This window comes from Elephas maximus, chromosome X (genome assembly GCF_024166365.1).
Source record: "Elephas maximus indicus isolate mEleMax1 chromosome X, mEleMax1 primary haplotype, whole genome shotgun sequence".
NCBI classification, from domain to species: Eukaryota; Metazoa; Chordata; class Mammalia; order Proboscidea; family Elephantidae; genus Elephas; species Elephas maximus.
The window spans coordinates 74,629,557-74,648,643 of NC_064846.1; positions in this window are offsets into that span (position 1 = coordinate 74,629,557).

Consider the following 19,087-nt stretch of genomic DNA (forward strand, 5'->3'; position numbering starts at 1 on the left):
GTACACAACACTGATGCACACCTTTTCTGACTTAAACCATGTAGTATCTCCTTGTTCTGTTCAAACAACTGCCTCTTGATCTATGTACAGTTTCCTCATGAGCACAATTAAGTGTTCTGGAATTCCCATTCTTCACAATGTTATCCCTAATTTGTTATGATCCACATGGTTGAGTGCCTTTGCATAGTCAATAAAACACAGGTAAACATCTTTCTGGTATTCTCTGCTTTCAGCAAGGATTCATCTGACATCAGCAATGATATCCCTGCTTCCACGTCCTCTTCTGAATCCAGTTTGAATTTCTGACAGTTTCCTCTTGATGTACTGGTGCAACTGCTTTTGAATAATCTTCAGCAAAATTATACTTGGTGTTTGATATTAATGATATTGTTTGATAATTTCTTCACTCGATTGGATCACCGTTCTTTGGAATAGGCATAAATATGGACCTCTTCCAGTCTGTTAGCCAGGTAGCTGTTTTCCAAATTTCTTGGCATAGATGAGTAAGCACTTCCGGCCCTGCATCGGTTTGTTGAAACATCTCAATTCTGTCAATTCCTAGAGTTTTGTTTTTTGCAGCTTGGGCTTCTTCTTTCAATATCATCAGTTCTTGATCATATGTTATCTCCTGAAATGATTGAACGTCTATCAATTCTTTTTGGTACAGTGACTTTGTGTATTTCTTCCATCTTCTTTTGATGCTTCCTGCGTTGTTCAGTATTTTGTATCTAAGTCAAACGCCAGACACAAAAGACAAATATTGTATGATCTCACTTATATAAAATATCTACCAGGGGCTGGGAAGATGGAGACATAGGGAGCTATTCCTTAAGTGGTACTGAATTTCTTTATGTGATGATAGAAAGTGTTGGAAATGTATAGTGGTGATGGCTGCACATCATGAGGAATGTAATTAATATCTCTGAACTGTACATTTAAAATATCATTAAAATGGAAAAATTTGGTTTTATATTTTCACTATAATAATGCTTTAAATCCGGATAATAGTAATAATAATAAAAACAACACTGAGAAGAAGATATACGGAGCTTGCTTCTTTGATATAATGGAGCATCTCTAGATTGCTTAAATCTGGACATTTAGAGAATTAAATTTATATTTTGTTTAAGTAATATTTATTTTACACTTTCCTGATTCTCTTTTGTTGCCTATAAAACATCCCAATACTTAGTAGTTTATGACAATGACATTTATTTTGCTCACAGATCTGCCATTTGGGTAGAGATCAGCAGGGACAACTTTACTCCTTTCAACATGAGCTGGGGTGGCTCCAAGGTTGGAGGCTCATAGGTATGGTGGTTGATGATGGGGCTTCAACTGGTCATGGCCACGGCCAGAACCCCTTAATTATACTATGTATATGGTTGGGGGTCTTTCTACAGTATGGAACTTTGATTCTAAGAGAAAGCATACTAAGAGATAAAGACAGGCATAATTTTCTTGCCTTTTCTTATTTAACTTCAAAGGTCATAAAGCAGCACTTTTATTGCATTCTATTTCTTAGGCATGTGTCATTAAGATCAGCTCATATTCATGGGTAGGGAATTAGAATACACTTTTTGATTGGATGACTATCTCAGAATTTGCTGACATATTTTAAAACCACATCGTATCGGCCTTCTGCAATTTATGGGGGAAGATAATTCTAATGCATCGGACTTTAACTTTCTTCTTAGTTTCTGTTGCCAGGATATTTCCCTTTTCCTTCTTTGGCACTCAGCTATTTTGTTTGGTAGTTGTTACTTTTGTTTTGTTTTCCTACCTTATCCAGTATTTTAAAGTATTTGGAGGTGAACAAAGTACAAGTCGACTCAGCCATCTAAGTTGGCAAAAGTTCATAAAATCTGTTGATTCATTACTTGCAAGTAAAACTTTTCTTGCTGGGATGTAAAAATACATACTTTAATCAATAAATACCTATAAAATGGGTTTAATATTCATCCTGTGCATTCATATCTCAAGATCTCAGCAGTAGTTACCTTATTCTTTTAATTAAAGTCATCAATATCATTCTTAATATTTTTGCTTATGTATCTAATTATTTTTTACCTATTATCATTGTTTGTGAGCATTTTTATTTTCAACACACTGATCAAACGAGGCAGCAAAAAGTATTGTCTTTACATAATCATCTTTCTTGGACAATATTCCCTTAGATTCATGTCTAGAGGAGTCATTTGCCTAGAATATACATTTGGTCATTAGACAATTCCAGATAGTCTTGCTCATGTAACAAATCTGCATAATTGATGTATGTTTTCTTTGCTTAGATATACCCTAAATCATAAGCTTGAAAATCTAGGACAGATGTGAAGAAAAATAAGGCAAATATAATTAATGTAATATGTTATGTAAATTGCCACTCCTTTGCCAAAAAAATCTGTTATGTCACAAAACCGCAGAAAAAATAAATATAAAATCTATTTTATTTAATTCAGAGAAAACTACCCAAATATCCCTTGGGAAATTACATGGTTTTATTTCATTAGAGGTTCTGATTGGACCCTTTTCTTGTTATGCTCTCATAAACTTCTTTGCATTTTTCTAAATCCTCTCTTCAAATTACCCAAATAGAGGTCCAAATTTTGCAACATGAATTCTTTCTCATTAAAATACTGCATAAAATTCGATGTCTAAGCTGGGAGTTATGTGCATTTTTAATAAAATTCTCTAGGTAAAGTTTGAAAATATTTCATTTAAAGTGGTATGACTTTTTTTCTCTTGTAAATTTTAAAATTAATGCTACTTTTGCTAAGCAGTTCACCTCGTTGAAATCAATAGAATTTCTGAAGATGGTCATGAAAAACTAAAATTAAAGTGTCCTATAACAATTGCTAAATGATTGAATTATGCCTCTATGCATTAAAAATCAGAATATTATGGTTTTCATCATTCCTATCTTTTCTCAGGTGGAACATATCGCGTCCACCTCTTGGTATTTAGTGTATGATTTTATTTCTGTGTTTGTTTATTCATGTGCATATGTCTAGTCAGCAATTTTCATTATCCTTGAAAACAATGATAAGATAAATGCCACTTGGAAACTAATGGTTTTGTCAATTTGTTATTATTGTAAGTACCTATCTTCAGTACATCTTATGGTCTATTATCTTTACACCTAGATTTCTCCATTTGTCTTTATAATAAAAAATAGTTAGCCTTCTCACTAATAAGTTGTTAGCCTTCTCACTTCTCTGCACTGTAGATCATTTCTTATTTCATGGACAAACTAAAAATAGAGTGGGTTTCATCCTACATAAATTTATTATTTAGTTGAAAATACTGTAGAAGAATTGATAAGATGAACTTTTCAGTCAAATTGCACTTCCTAATTTTCCAAACCAAATGAAGAAAATATTTAATTGCAATAGTCTGAAATTTAGACATGAGATTTAGCTTGAGAATTAACATTAATTATTTACAAATAATTTCCCTTGTATCATGCTGTGTTAGTTTTTAGAGCTGCTATAACAAATTACCACAAACTGGGTGGTACAAAACAACAGAAATTTATTTTTATATTTCTGGAGGCTAGAAGCCCAAAATCAAGGTGTTGGCAAGACCATGCCCTCACTGAAGGCTCTAGGGGAGACTCTGTTACCAACCTTTCTCTTTGTTTTTGGTCTTGCCAGAAATCCTTAGTGTTCCCTGGCCTGTAGCTACATCACTCCAGTCTCTGCCTCAGTCACCATGTGGTGGCCATCCTGTGTCTGAATTTTTTGCTTCTTATAAAGATTAGGCCCACCCTAATACAGCATGACCTCATCTTAATTTAACTAATTACATACGCAAAGACCCTATATCCAAATAACGTTATTTCCTAAGGGTTCAGGTAGACATGAATTTTGGGGGGACACTATTCAACACAAGCTAAATAGGCTTCTCTATCACAAAACATGGGTGTATGTATCTATATCTATATCTACATCTATATAGATCCTTATAGCTATATAGATCTCTATTTACATAGATAGCTATATAGGTATACTTATATAGTGTATAGATACATATGTATCTTGTAGTATAGTAATAGGGTCACTATGAGTTGGAATCGACTCGACAGCACTGGGTTTATAGTAATAGTATAGTAATAGAGTATTTTAACAATAAAATGAAAAGCATTTTTCTGTTGTGATTATTGCATGTAATTTAAGATTTGGTAAAATAATGATAAATATTTAACTTTATTAACAGTGGAAAACATTAAGCAAAAGTATGTGCTCAGGAAATCTTTTGGGTTGGAGGAGGATCTTAATATTTGTTGCAGGAAGAAAGAACCATCCTAGATAACCTTGATTAACTATTTAAAAATAAAAACAAAAAAAAAATAAGTATAAAAACTCACACTAAGGGAGGCTGGCCAAGATGGTGGGATAGCCAGATGCTTCGTGTCATCTCTCTTACAACAAAGGCCTGAAGAAACAAGTGAATTGGTTGTATATGAAAATCTAGGAACCCTGATCATCAAAGACAAAGCTGAAGAGTCAGACTGAGTGCCATGGCGGTGGAAGGAGAGACAATTCAAACACAGTGGAAGTGGGGAATTATGGATCGGGGGATAGCTGGCGTCTTGCTAGTTGAATCTGCACAGCTGACACAGGACTAGGCAAGAAGACACATCCAAAGCTGAAACTTATCGCATCTGGTGTAGCCAAGCAGAAGTGAATCTGCTTGCACCTCCAGAACCAAACAGGAGCGACACCAGACCTGTGAAAGTTAAGTGCAAGCTCTCAAATCACCATGGCTGAGGTGCATTCCTTTCTTTTTATCCATTCCCCTCCCTACTCCCACACCAGTACTGCAGCATTAAAAAATACCACATACTCTAAGCTGGGAACTCATGGCTGTATCTGGAGGCACCCTTTCCCTCACCTAGCCACTGGCAAAGGGGGTCCATGGACTTGCAGTGCCCTTCACCTCCACCTTTCCCTCCAGCCCCAGTGCCTTGCAAGCCAGTTCGACACAACACATCCTCAACAGAAAAAATGAGCAGGGCATCCACCTGAAACCCATTTTTAACCTCAGAAGCCAAAGTGGGAGCTGCAGATTTGTGACATTTGACACTTCCCTGCCCTCTAAGAAAGGCCTCACCCACCCACAATGGGTGCCTGAGGGCCGATGGCACCATCTACTCCAACTAGCCACCCATGACAGGGGTCTGAGAATTAGCATTGTCTCCCAATCCCTCCAGCCAATAGCACAGTTTGACAAAGGATCAATTGCACTACACCCCCCACTGTGTGTTCTAGTGAGCAGGGGCACACTCTCCATCCACATACCTGGGGGCAGCCAACAGTTCCCTGTCTTCCCCCGACTGCAACCAGAGACCTATGCCTGCTCTGAACACCCCCACACAACCCTGCCTGCCTAGGACTGTAGGTAATAGTCTCTGTACCACATACTCAATGACCGACAACATGGGCATCTGAGCTCTGAACAACCATAAAGCAAAGAACTACACACACAGCACACAATCCAGTGACCAGGGAGAACACCCCCTGCTCCCTCAGGCAGGTGACCAGAGGGACAGATTCATCACCTCAACAAAAAATATTTACTTACATCTTCAGCACTTCCACAAGAGCACTGAACAGATTTCTGGGCTCACACACCTAGCAGCTGCTCTGACCACCTGGAGACAGGAGGTGAGATCTTCAAAAATGCCAATGAGCAGAGTAGCACACACACCCATCCTACTTGGATACATCAAAACAAAAATGACAGAATGCAGTAAAATAAATAAATAAATACAATAGTTTATTAATGCCTTGGAGACAAAAAAAAAAAAGCCCATTGCCGTCGAGTCAATTCCGACTCATAGCAACCCTGTGGGACAGGGTAGAACTGCTTTATAGAGTTTCCAAGGAGCTGCTGGTGGATTTGAACTGCCAACCTTTTGGTTAGCAACCATAGCATTTAACCATGATGCCACCAGGATTTCCTTGGAGACAACAGTCAATATCAAGTCACATAAAGAAGCAAGACAAGATGGCTCCAGTATGCTACCAAAACAAAGAGCCAGATAAACTTCTGGAGGAAGATAAGGTAATGGAGCTACCTGATAAAGAATTCAAAAGACTAATATACAAAACTTTCCAATAGATCAAGAAGATCAGGCAAAACACAGACCACATGGAACATTCTCTAGAATAGACCACATATTAGGTCATAAAGCAAGGCTTAGCAGAATGCAAAACACTGAAATATTACAAAGCATCTTCTCTGACCATAAGACCATAAATGTGGAAATCAATAACAGGAAAAGCAGGGAAAAGAAATCAAACACTTGGAAACTGAACAATACCCTGCACAAAAAAGACTGGATTATAGAAGACATTAAGGATGGAATAAAGAAATTCATCGTGTCCAATGAGAATGAAAACACTTCCTATCAGAACCCTTGGGACACAGTGAAAGCAGAGCTCAGAGGTCAATTTATATCAATGGATGCACAAATACAAAAAGAAGAAAGGGCCAAAATCAAAGAATTATCCCTACAACTTGAACAAACAGAAAGAGAGCAACAAAAGAAACCCTCAGGCACCAGAAGAAAGTAAATAATAAAAATCAGAGCTGAACTAAATGAAAAAGAAAATAGAAAAACAATTGAAAGAATTAACAAGACCAAAAGCTGGTTCTTTGAAAAAATCAAACAAATTGATAAACCATTGGCCAAAATGACAAAAGAAAGACAGGAGAGGAAGCAAATAACCCAAATAAGAAATGAGATGGGAAATGTGACAACAGACCCAACTGAAATTAAAAGAATCATATCAGGTTACCATGAAAAATTGTACTCTAACAAATTTAAAAATCTAGAAGAAACGTATGAATTCCCAGAAAAACACCACCTACCTAAACTAACACAGATTTAGAACAACTAAACAGACCCATAACAAAAGAAGAAATTGAAAAGGTAATCAGAAAACTCCCAACAACAACAACAAAAAACCTGGCCAGGATGGCTTCGCTGCAGAGTTCTACCAAACTTTCAGAGAAGAGTTAACACCACTACTACTAGAGGTATTTCAGAGCATAGAAAAGGACGGAATACTCCCAAACTCATTCTATGAAGCTACCGTATCCCTGATACCAAAACCAGGTAAAGGCACCAGAAGAAAAGAAAATTATAGACCTATATGAATGTAGATGCAAAAAATCCTCAAGAAAATTCTAGCCAATAGGATTCAACAACATTTCAAAAAAATAATTCACCATGACCAAGTGGGATTCATACCAGGTATGCAGGGGTGGTTCAACTTTAGAAAAACAATGTAATTCATCACATAAATAAAACAAAAGGCAAGAATCACATGATTTTATCAATTGATGCAGAAAAGGCTTTGACAAAGTTCAACAACAATTCATGAAAAAAACTCTCAGCAAAACAGGAATAGAAGGAAAATTTCTCAACATAATAAAGGGCATTTATACAAAGACAATAGCCAACATCATCCTAAATGGAGATAGTCTGAAAGCATTTCCCTTGAGATCGGAAACCAGACAAGGATGCCCTTTATCACCACTCTTGTTCAAAATTGTGCTGGAGGTCTTAGCCAGAGCAAATAGGCTAGATAAAGAAATAAAGTGCATCCAGATTGGCAAGGAAGAAGTAAAAGTATCTCTATTTGCAGATGACGTGATCTTATACCCAGAAAACCCTAAGGAATCCTCAAGAAAACTACTGAAACTAATAGAAGAGCTCAGCAGAGTATTGGGATGCAAGATAAACATACAAAAATAAGTTGGATTCCTCTACACCAACAAAAACAACATTGAGGAGGAAATCACCAAATCAATGCCATTGACGGTAGCCCCCAAGAAGATAAAATACTTAGGAATAAATCTTACCAGAGATGTAAAACACCTATACAAAGAAAATTGCAAGACACTACTGTACGAAACCAAAAGAGATCTACATAAGTCGAAAAACATACCTTCCTCATGGATAGGAAGACTTAATATTATAAAAGTGTCTATTCTACCAAAAGTAATCTACAGGTTTAATGCAATTCCAATCCAAATTCCAACAACATTCTTTAATGAGATGGAGAAACAAATCACCAACTTCTTATGGAAGGGAAAGAGGCCCGGGATAAGTAAAGTACTACTCAAAAAAAAAAGAACAAAGTGGGAGGCCTTAGTCTATGTGATTTGAGAACCTATTATACCGCCACAGTAGTCAAAACAGCCTGGTACTGGTACAACAACAGATACATAGACCAATGGAACAGAATTGAAAATCCAGACAGAAATCCATCCACATATGAGCAAACGATATTTAACAAAGGCCCCAAAACAGTTAAATGGGGAAAAGACAGTCTTTTTAAGAAATGGTGCTGGCATAACTGGATAAACAAAAAAAAACTGGATATCCACCCACAAAAAAATGAAACAAGACCCATACGTCACTCCATGTACAAAAACCAGCTCAAAATGCATCAAAGACTTAAATATAAAATCTAAAACGATAGAGATTATGGAAGAAAAAAAAAGGGACAATGTTAGGAGCCCTAATACATGGCATGAACAGTATACAAAGCATTGCTAACAATGCAGAAGAAAAACTAGATAACTGGGAGCTCCTCAAAATCAAACACCTATGTTTATCTGAAGACTTCACCAAAAGAGTAAAAAGATTTCCTACAGACTGGGAAAAAGTTTTTAGCTATGACATTTCCAATCAGTGCCTGGTCTCTGAAATCTGCATGTTACTGCAAAACCTCAACTAGAAAAAGACAAATAACCCAATTAGAAAATGGGCAAAAGATACAAATAGACACTTCACTAAAGAAGACACTCAGGTAGCTAACAGATGCATGAGGAAATGCATAAGACCACTATTATAAGAACTCGAGAAATATTTTAAACAGAGAAGAAAATATTCTTTGATGGTTACGAGAGGGGGGAGGGAGGAAGGTTGATAGGGGGGTATTCACTAATTAGATGGTAGATAAGAATTACTTTAGGTGATGGGAAAGACAATACACAATACAGGCGAGGTCAGGACAACTGGACTAAACCGACAGCAGAGAAGTTTCCTGAATAAACTAGGATGCTTTGAAGGACAGCATAGCAGGGGTGGGGGTTTGGGGACCATGGTTTCAGGGGACATCTAAGTCAATTGGCATAATAAAATCTATTAAGAAAACATTCTGCATCCCCCTTTGGAGAGTGGCTTCTGGGGTCTTAAATGCTAGCAAGCGGCTATCTAAGATGTATCAATTGGTCTCAATCCACCTGGATCAAAGGAGAATGAAGAACACCAAGGACACAAGGTAATTATGAGCCCAAGAGACAGAAAGGGCCACATAAACCAGAGGCTACATCAGCCTGAGACCAGAAGAACCACATGGTGCCTGGCTACAACCGACGATAGCCCTGACAGGGAACACAACAAAGAACCCCTGAGGGAGCAGGACAGCAGTGGGATGCAGACACCAAATTCTCATAAAAAGACCAGACTTAATGGTCTGACTGAGACTAGAAGGACCCCAGTGGTCATGGCCCCCAGACCTTCTGTTGGCCCAGGACAGGAACCATTCCTGAAGCCAACTCTTCAGACATGGATTGGACTGGACAATGGGTTGGAGAGGGATGCTGGTGAGGACCGAGCTTCTTGGATCAGGTGGACGCTTGAAACTATGTTGGCATCTCCTGCCTAGAGGGGAGATGAGAGGGTCGAGGGGGTTAGAAGCTGGTGAAATGGACACGAAAAGAAAAGTGGAAGGAGGGAGCAGGCTGTCTCATTAGGGGGAGAGTAATTGGGAGTATGGAGCAAGGGGTATATAAGTTTTTGTGTGTGAGACTAATGATTTGCAAACTTTCACTTAAAGCACAATAAAAATAAAAAATTAAAAAAAGAAAGAAATGAAATAGAGAATAGAAAAGCAACTGAAACACTCAGCAAGACCAAAAGCTGGTTCTTTGAAAAGCAAAAAAGTTCAACAAACCATTGGCCAAACTGACAAATGTAAAAAAGGAGAGGAAGCAAATAACCCAAATAAGAAATGAGACCGGGGATATCAGAACAGACCCAACTGAAATAAAAAGGATCATAAAACAGTACTGTGAAAAATTGTACTCCAACAAATTTGAAAACCTAGAGATGAACAAATTTCTAGAAACACACTATCTATCTAAGCTAACATTAACTGAGGTAAAAAAAAAAAAAAAAAAAAAAAACACCCATAACAAAAGAAGAATTGAAGAAGTAATTAAAAAAACTCCCAACAGCAAAAAAAAAAAAGCCCTGATAAAAACTCTCAGAAAAACAGGAATAGAGAGAAAATTATTTCACATAGAAAGGACATGTATACAAAAGCAACAGCCAACATCATTCTAAATGGAGAGAGACTGAAAGCATTCCCCTTGATAACCGGAACCAGAAAAGAATGCCCTTTATCACCACTCTTGTCCAATATTGTGCTGGAAGTCCTAGCTAGATCAGTAAGGGAAGAAAAAGAAATAATGGACATCCAAATTGGAAAGGAAGAGGTAAAATTACCCCTAATCATAGATGATGATCTTATACACAGAAAACCCTGAAGAATCCACAAGAAAACTACTGGAACTAATAAAAGATTTCAGTAAAATAGTAAGATAGAAGATTAACTTACAAAAAAATCAGTTGAGTTCCTCTACACTAACAAAAAGAACTTTGAAAAGGAATCAATACCATTTCCTATAGCCCCCAAGAAAATAAAGTGCTTAGGTAATAAATCTAACCAGGGACTTAAAAGACCTATACAAAGAAAACTACAAAACACTATTGCAAGAAACCAAAAGAGACCTATGTAACTGGAAAAACATACCATGCTCCAGGATAGGAAGACTCTACATATGGGAAAACGTCAATTCACCCGAAGTGATCTACAGGTACAATTCCGATCCAAATTCCAACAGCATTTTTTAATGAGATGGAGAAACAAATCAAATTTATACAAAAAGGGAATAGGCCCCGGATAATTAAAGCATTACTGAAGAGGAAGAACAAAGCTAGAGGTCTCACACTATCTGATTTTAGAGCCTATTATATGGCCACGGTATTCAAAACAGCCTAGCACTGGTACAACAACAGACACATAGACCAAGGGAACAGAACTGAGAACCTAGAGGTAAAGCCATTCATCTATGATCAGTTGATATTTGACAAAGGGCAGAGTCTGCTAAATGGGGAAAAGGCAGTCTCTTTAACAAATGGTGATGGCATAACTGGATGTCCATCTATAAAAAAATGAAACAAGATCCAAACCTCACACCATACACAGAAACTAAATCAAACTGATCAAAGACCTGAATATAAAATCTAAAACGATAAAGATCATGGAAGAAAAAATAGGGACAATTTTAGGGGCCTTAATACGTGGCACAAATAGGATACAAACCATAACTAACAATGCACAAACACTTGAACAGAAACTAGATAACTGTGAGCTTCTAAAAATTAAACACTTAGAATAATCAAAAGACCACAACAAAAGAGTAAAAAGAGAACCTACAGACTGAGAAAAAAAAAAATTAGCTACAACGTATTGGACAAGGTTCTAATTTCTAAAATCTGCAAGATAGTGGCAACATCTCAACAACAAAAGACAAATGATCCAATTAAAAAATGAGCAAAGGATATGAACAGACACTCCACCAAAAAAACTTTCAGGGATCTAACATGAGGAAATGCTCATGATCATTAGCCATTAGAGAAATACAAACCAAAACTACATTGAGATACCATCTCACACCGACAATACTGGCAGTAATCCAAAAAACACAAAATAACAAATGTTGGAGAGGTCGTGGGGGAGATGGGAATTCTTATGCACTGCTGGTGGTAATGTAAAATGGTACAACTACTTTGGAAAATGATAAGATGGTGCTTCCTTAAAAACCTAGCAATAGAAATACCATATGATCCAGCATTCCCACTTCTAGGAACATACCCTAGAGGCATAAGAGTCATCACACGAATAAACATGTATACACTCATGTTCATTGCAGCACTATTCACAATAACAAAAAGATGGAAACAACGTAAATGCCCATCAACAGAAGAATGGATAAAAAAAAAATATGGTACCTACACACAATGAAATATTATACAACAATAAAGGACAATGATGAATCCACGAAACATCTCACAACATGGATGAATCTGGAGGACATTATGCTGAATGAAATAAGTCAATCACAAAAGGACAAATATTGCATTGCATGAGACCACTATTATAAGAATTCAAGAAAAGGTCCACACACAGAAAAGTCACTCTTTGATGGTTACGAGGGTGGGGGCAGTGGGGAAGTCACTAACTACATTGTCCTGTTGCCATCGACTCATAGCGACCCTATAGGATAGACTAGAACTGCCCCATAGGGTTTCCAAGGAGTGGCAGGTGGGTTTAAACTGCTAACTTTTTAGTTAGCAGCCGAGCTCTTAACCACTGAACCACCAGGGCTCCAACTAGATAGTAAACAAATGTTAAATTCAATGATGGGAAGGAAAACACACAATATAGGAAAAGTAAGCACAACTGGACCAAAGCAAAAGCATAGAAGTTTCCTAGGCACATCCAAACTCTTTGAGGGACCGAGTAGCTGGGGCTGGGGGCCGGGGACCAAAGTCTCGGGAACGTCTAGGTCAATTGGCATAACACAATTCATAAAGAAAATGTTCTAGATCCCACTTTGGTGAGTAGTGTCTGGAATCTTAAAAGCTTGTGAGTCGCCATCTAAGATATGTCTATTGGTCCCATCCCATCCAGAGCAAAAGAGAATGAAGAAAACCAAAGACACAAGGGATATATTAACCCAAAGGACTAAAGGACCACATGAAGGACAGACCCCACCAGCCTAAACCCAGAAGAACTAGATGGTACCCAGCTACCATCAGTGACCACTCCGACAGGGATCACAACAGAGAGTCCTGGACAGAGCAGGAGAAAAATGTAGAACAGAATTCAAATTCACAAAAAAGGACCAGGCTTACTGGTCTGACAGAGACTGGAGGAACCCCTGAGATTATGGTCCCCAGACACTGCTAACCCAGAAGTGAAACCAGTCCCAAAGCCCAATTTTCAGACAAAGATTATACAAGCCTATAAAACAAAAATAACACATGTGAGAAATGTGCTTCTTAGTTCAATCAAATATCGGAGACCAAATGGGTAACTCCTGTTCAAAAGCAATGCGAGAAGGCAGGAAGGGACAGGAACTGGATGAATGGACACTGGGAACCCATGGTGGAAAGGGTTCACATTGTGGGGATCACAACCAATGTTACAAAACAATATGTGTATAAATTTTTGAATGAAAAATTAACTTGAGCTGTAAACTTTCACCTAAACCACAATAATTTTTTTTTTTAATTATGTTAAGCTTTTTAATCAGAAGTATTCCTCTGTAGTTATTCTCTGAAGATTTTCAACTAAAAAAAAAAAACAGTAGGAATTATTGTTCAAACAGGTTCAAATGTTCATTACTATATCTCTCAATTTAACCCTTGGGTACACAAAAACCAAAGCCAAACCTGTTGCCATCCAGTCGATTCCGGCTTACAGGGGCTCTATAGGACAGAGCAGAACTCCCCTTAGAGTTTCCAAGGAGTGTGTGGTGGATTCAAACTGCTGACCTTTTGGTTAGCAGCTGTAGCACTTAACCACTAAGCCACCAGGGTTTCCAAAACCAAACCTGTTGCTGTTGAGTCAGTTCTGACTCATAGCGGCCGTATACCTCTTTTTTCTTCTCTAATTATTTCATGCTTGCAGGTCAGGTTTACACAAAAAGATTAGAAATTATTTCAGGGCAGGGACAACATCTTTTATTTTTATCTCTTCACTTGCAACATACAGCACCAGGATAACGCAAGCATTGATATGTAGGCAATGTAGTCTCCTTGTTCATTCGTCTCTTAGTAAAATGTTTCTCCAACTTCATGTCCCCACTTTTTGTAAACACCCCTTGCCCACACTGTGACAATGATAGAACATCACCTCATCAGGCTGTCTATACTGGTGAATCTATTATCATTCATGATTTTTATGTTAATGAATGCTTCAGAGTCAGACATATTAAAATTTCAGCTTATTGAAGAGCTTATGGAGTAGCGTACTCAGCCAGAGCTTATTCTCTATGTGTTTTCTGGAACAGTGGTATTAGAAAATCCCTTTGAAATAACTGAAGCAGTTCCTCATAAAGTGTAGGTGTGGACATCTAGAGTCTTTTGGGAAAGCTCTGTTAAAAAGGAAAATCACTTCTGAATTACTGAAGATAAACATCTTTAGAAGGGTGTGTAAACTAACCACGAATTAGAGTGTTGTCTTGCAAGATGTCATCTATAGAAATAGTAGCCCCATTTCCTGGAGAATGGTGCTGCTAGCAGATCAGAAAGTGTTTTGAGGATTTTAAAAACCTCCTTAAGGAGAGAAGGATTTGGCATTTAAGGCTTCATGGAGTGGTAGATAACCCTACAGGTGTTGGCCGAGTGCTGCAGGGAGTGCTGAAAGTCTGAAATCCTGTGACGTGGAAATGTTATGGGAAATGTACTACCTTGTGAGACTGACTTTTGGGCACATTTGAGTGCTTAACTCTGCAGGAGTGGCATCATCTGCTCTCAAAGAATCACTTCACCTTTTTCAAAGCACCAAGGTTGTATCATCTCATCATTGGACTTATTGTGAAAATTCAGCATGACCCATTTTCAAAAATGAGACACCAAGACTATGTGATAGAGAAAAGCAATAGCAGAATACCTCTCTCTCTCTCTCTTTTTTTTTTTTTTTGACAATTCAAGTAAGCACCCCCATCAGGAAATGCAGACATCTCTGGTAATATGGGTAATACAAAAATAAATGGAAAATAAAAGAGATAAGATTTCATTTCCACCTCAAGTTTATGAGAGGTTTTGTTCCAATTGCACTTGATAAGGTTAATTGATATTTCCTTTCTATGGTAAAGATAGGACTGATAATATTTTTTGTCTTAATTTTAGGGCCAAATATTTGTAACAAGCCATTTAATCCAGTGCTTCTTAACCCCTTTCCCATTCCAGACCTCTCAAGGGATAAAACACACTCCCACTTGGACTGCTCTCCACAGAACTACCGGTTATACAATCCTATGTCTTTTCAAGGCATCTCAATAAGAACCTCTTGTAATGCACGGCATTGTTCAACAGCCCATTCTAGCAACAACGACAAAAGATCCCCTTGGTTATACCTTATGCTGTTTATACCTTATGCTGTCAAGGGTATCATATTTTGTGATTATCTTATTGGTAGAGAGATGTATTAAAAAGATTGTCACATTTCAGCATTTTGAAAATCCTTAGTATTACTAAAGTAAAAAATCCGTTGCCAACGAGTTGATTCCGTCTCATGTTATGTTGTTGTTGTTGTTAGGTGCCGTCGAGTTGGTTCCGACCCATAGTGATCCTATGAACAACAGAACGAAACACTGCCCAGTCCTGAGCCATCCTTACAATCCTTGTTATGCTTGAGCTCATTGTTGCAGCCACTGTGTCAATCCACCTCGTTGAGGGTCTTCTTCTTTTCCGCTGACCCTGTACTTTGCCAAGCATGATGTCCTTCTCCAGGGACTGACCCCTCCTAACAACATGTGCAAAGTATGTAAGACGCAGTCTCGCCATCCTTGCCTCTAAGAAGCATTCTGGCCGCACTTCTTCCAAGACAGATTTGTTCGTTCTTTTGGCAGTCCATGGTATATTCAATATTCTTCGCCAATACCACAATTCAATTCAATTCTGTCTCATAGCCACCCTATAAGACAGAGTAGAACTGATAGCGGATTCGAACTGCTGACCTTTTGGTTAGCGGCTGTAGCTCTTAACAACTATGCCACCAGGGTTTCTCCTTAGCATTAGATAAATGTACAACTTTGCATAGTAAGGTATAACCAAGTTACCAATCCCTCATTGCACTGGATTATATACAGGAGAAAATAAGCCGGCATATGTCTAAGGAGTATCCTAATCTTTTATAATTTTTCACCAGTTTAACATCTGGGAACCTTATAAAGTGCTAAACCTCCATGGTTTTTTGTGATAACATCGACTGAGCAGACCGCATTTATCAGGCAGGAAGATAGACTCCAAAATAATAAGTTTAATATAAATAAATATTATGCTTTCCATGTTGGAAACATGCCTGAATAGAAAGATATGCAAGATATAAACATAAGTATACAAGATTGTTTTTCAGAGTGTAAGGGCAATCTCATAGTTTCATTTACCATGAAATGTTTATGATATTTGCACTAGACTTTTAAGGATGACTTTAAATACCCAAATATGACTAATAATGTGGTCTATGATGGTATATGTTGCAACTCTGGGGAATTCTTCCTAAATTTATTGTAGGGGTACAGAAAGACATTCAGATTAGTTATTACAGTTTAAATGAGTTATTACATCTGCTATTTCCTTTATACTTATAATTGAATATACATTTATAAGTATAGATGAAAGCAGACTAGTAACACCTATGGCATAGATATGAAAGCAAAGGTAATTAAATTTAAAGTACCAATTGTACCAGAGCAAAAGCAATCAAGAGAATGTCATGTTGGCATAAGTATAGACATATAGACCAATGGAATATAATTGAATTATATCTCGATAAATCCCTTAAAAATACTAGTGGTATATAGTCCTCAAGTTCTAACCATTTATTCATTTTATAATTTAAGGTCATACTACATCTTAATATATGGGCTGATTTTAAGATTATTTAATTACTTTAGGAAAATGTAGGTGATGAAGGAGTCAGAGAGCTAGCTTGCCTAGTTTCAACTTATGAAAAAGAATAAATTAAATGCAGCTTTTTTTTAAGTTCAGACATCTTGCTCTATATTTTTGGGTATTTATCATGCAATTTATAAATAGATTTACATAAACTTAATTATACACATAAAATTTATATTAAATTATTTATATCAAAATTAACATTTTTGAATCCACATAGACCAACTCTGAAATGATTAAAAATATGTAAAATCACTTGTTTTTTCCCATGACAAAAATGAATTATTCTTTTCACATGAATTGCCACTACCACCACCCCCTCACAGTCCCTTATGATTTATAAAAGGCAATATGACAAATTCAAATATATTTAATTTCTACATAGATACAATTGCCAGATACAATACAAGATGCCTAGTTAATTTTGAGTTTAAGATAAGCAATATTTTTTAACAATATAACATCCCAAATATTGCATGGGAAATTATTAAACCAAAAAAAAAAAGTTCATCCAAATTTAAATTTAACTGAGTGTAGTGTATTTTTTTATTTGCTAGATCTGGCAACCTTACAAACACCGATTAAACTCTGTGGCTATTTTATTGGCCATCAATTGACCGACAATAGACAAAACTTTGTGTGTACTCGGTTCCGTCTGGAATTGTGAAGTAGTATGATTTGAGACTGAGGAAAAGATTAACCAAAAAAAGGAAAGGAAATGAAAGCTTAAACACCATAATAAACTCATACATGTTTTTCCCTTTGAGGCAAGATTTTTTTCTTAGAAAATTGAATGAACACAATTTAAAATCTTTTTATTTTCCTCTTGTTATGACCAAAAATAAAATTCATCTTACCTGTACCATTACTCGACTGCAGTTAGGTTAGTCACTCTTATTTTGATAGCGGTGGCTACCGATTTAACCTGATTGGAGGCCAGAGCTTATTGAAAAAAGTGTGCCACTTTTTCCTTTTCTCTCTTCTGTTAAGAAAATTAAACTTCTATATCTCCAAACCTGCAGGGGATTCATAACTCCTAAACTGATGGCATTGGCTATGAATTTAATCAACTTGGCATGTAACTAAAATAGAGAATTCTTAATCGATTTTATGGTAAACAAACCCGGAAAAGAAAACTCTATCACAAACATTCACTTTTCACTTGCTGCAGCCTAAATCAGAGCTGGCCATGGTCTTTTGTAAAGAAGTTTTTGTCTCTTTCAAGTGCTGTATGTTGGATTCATCTGGGCCCTTGTGATATTTGCTAGCAATTGATCGCAAAGGAAGTAGCCGAAGTCTTCCCTGTTCTATTGTAGCGTCCTTCCATTTATCTGCACTGGGGAGAGAGTCCTCGGGGAAAACTTCCAGATTGCTCTACAGAAATTGCAATTGCTGCCTGTAGATAAAACAGAACTGCCGAGCGCTCACACGGCTGTAGTGGCTGCGAGAGACCTTGACTAGCCGGATTGCAGTGACTATGTATGGCTCTTGGAGGTGACCCGCTCAGTTAAAGGAAACAAGGTTAGTTGCTAGCAAAATCGATGTTCTTAAAAGGACACAAAGCCCACTAAAAAATAGAGTTTAGCTCAGTTTAAGAATAAAGTATTCTAGAAAACTGTGTGGCAGAGAGGGAAAAAAATGTAGTATATGATTAGGAAGAAAGTAATAATTATGTCTCTTTGTCCAAAAGGGGACATATTCTCATGTCCCCATGTTTTCCTCTTAAAAATGATGTGTCTACCACATGTGACAATGTTGAAATGATCTGCTTATTTTTTCACTGTCATAATTGAGTATTATTCAAAATTTTAAGCATTTTCTGGAGTCTGAAAGCTTTATTACCATGTATTACAAATATATTTTCCTTTTATATGATTGCTATGAAAGAGTTCTACCTGTCCTTGGACAGCTGTTCCACAGAGAGGAAAAGAGGGTCAGACTGAGGTTAAAAATGAAATGTGCGTTTATTGGTTTCCTCATTCCTGTTTATTCAAATAAAGACTAAATACAAGCACTATTTTCTTTCCTTCTTACTCACTTGGTTGATCACATACAAATAATTCACGAGAACATTTATACACAGACAATAGTACACCATATGCAATTGAGGAAGTCACTATAAAGAAATATTACATAAGCAAATATTACGATGTGTATAAAACATCACTACACTTGTAAAGTGCTATTTTGAACGAAAATAACATAGAGCTCTTTAAAATAAGATAAATTTTGGCTCCAATCCCAGGTCAAACACTCACAAACCGTATGACATTGGAAAATTACTTAACCACTCTGAGCCTTAGTTTCTCATTT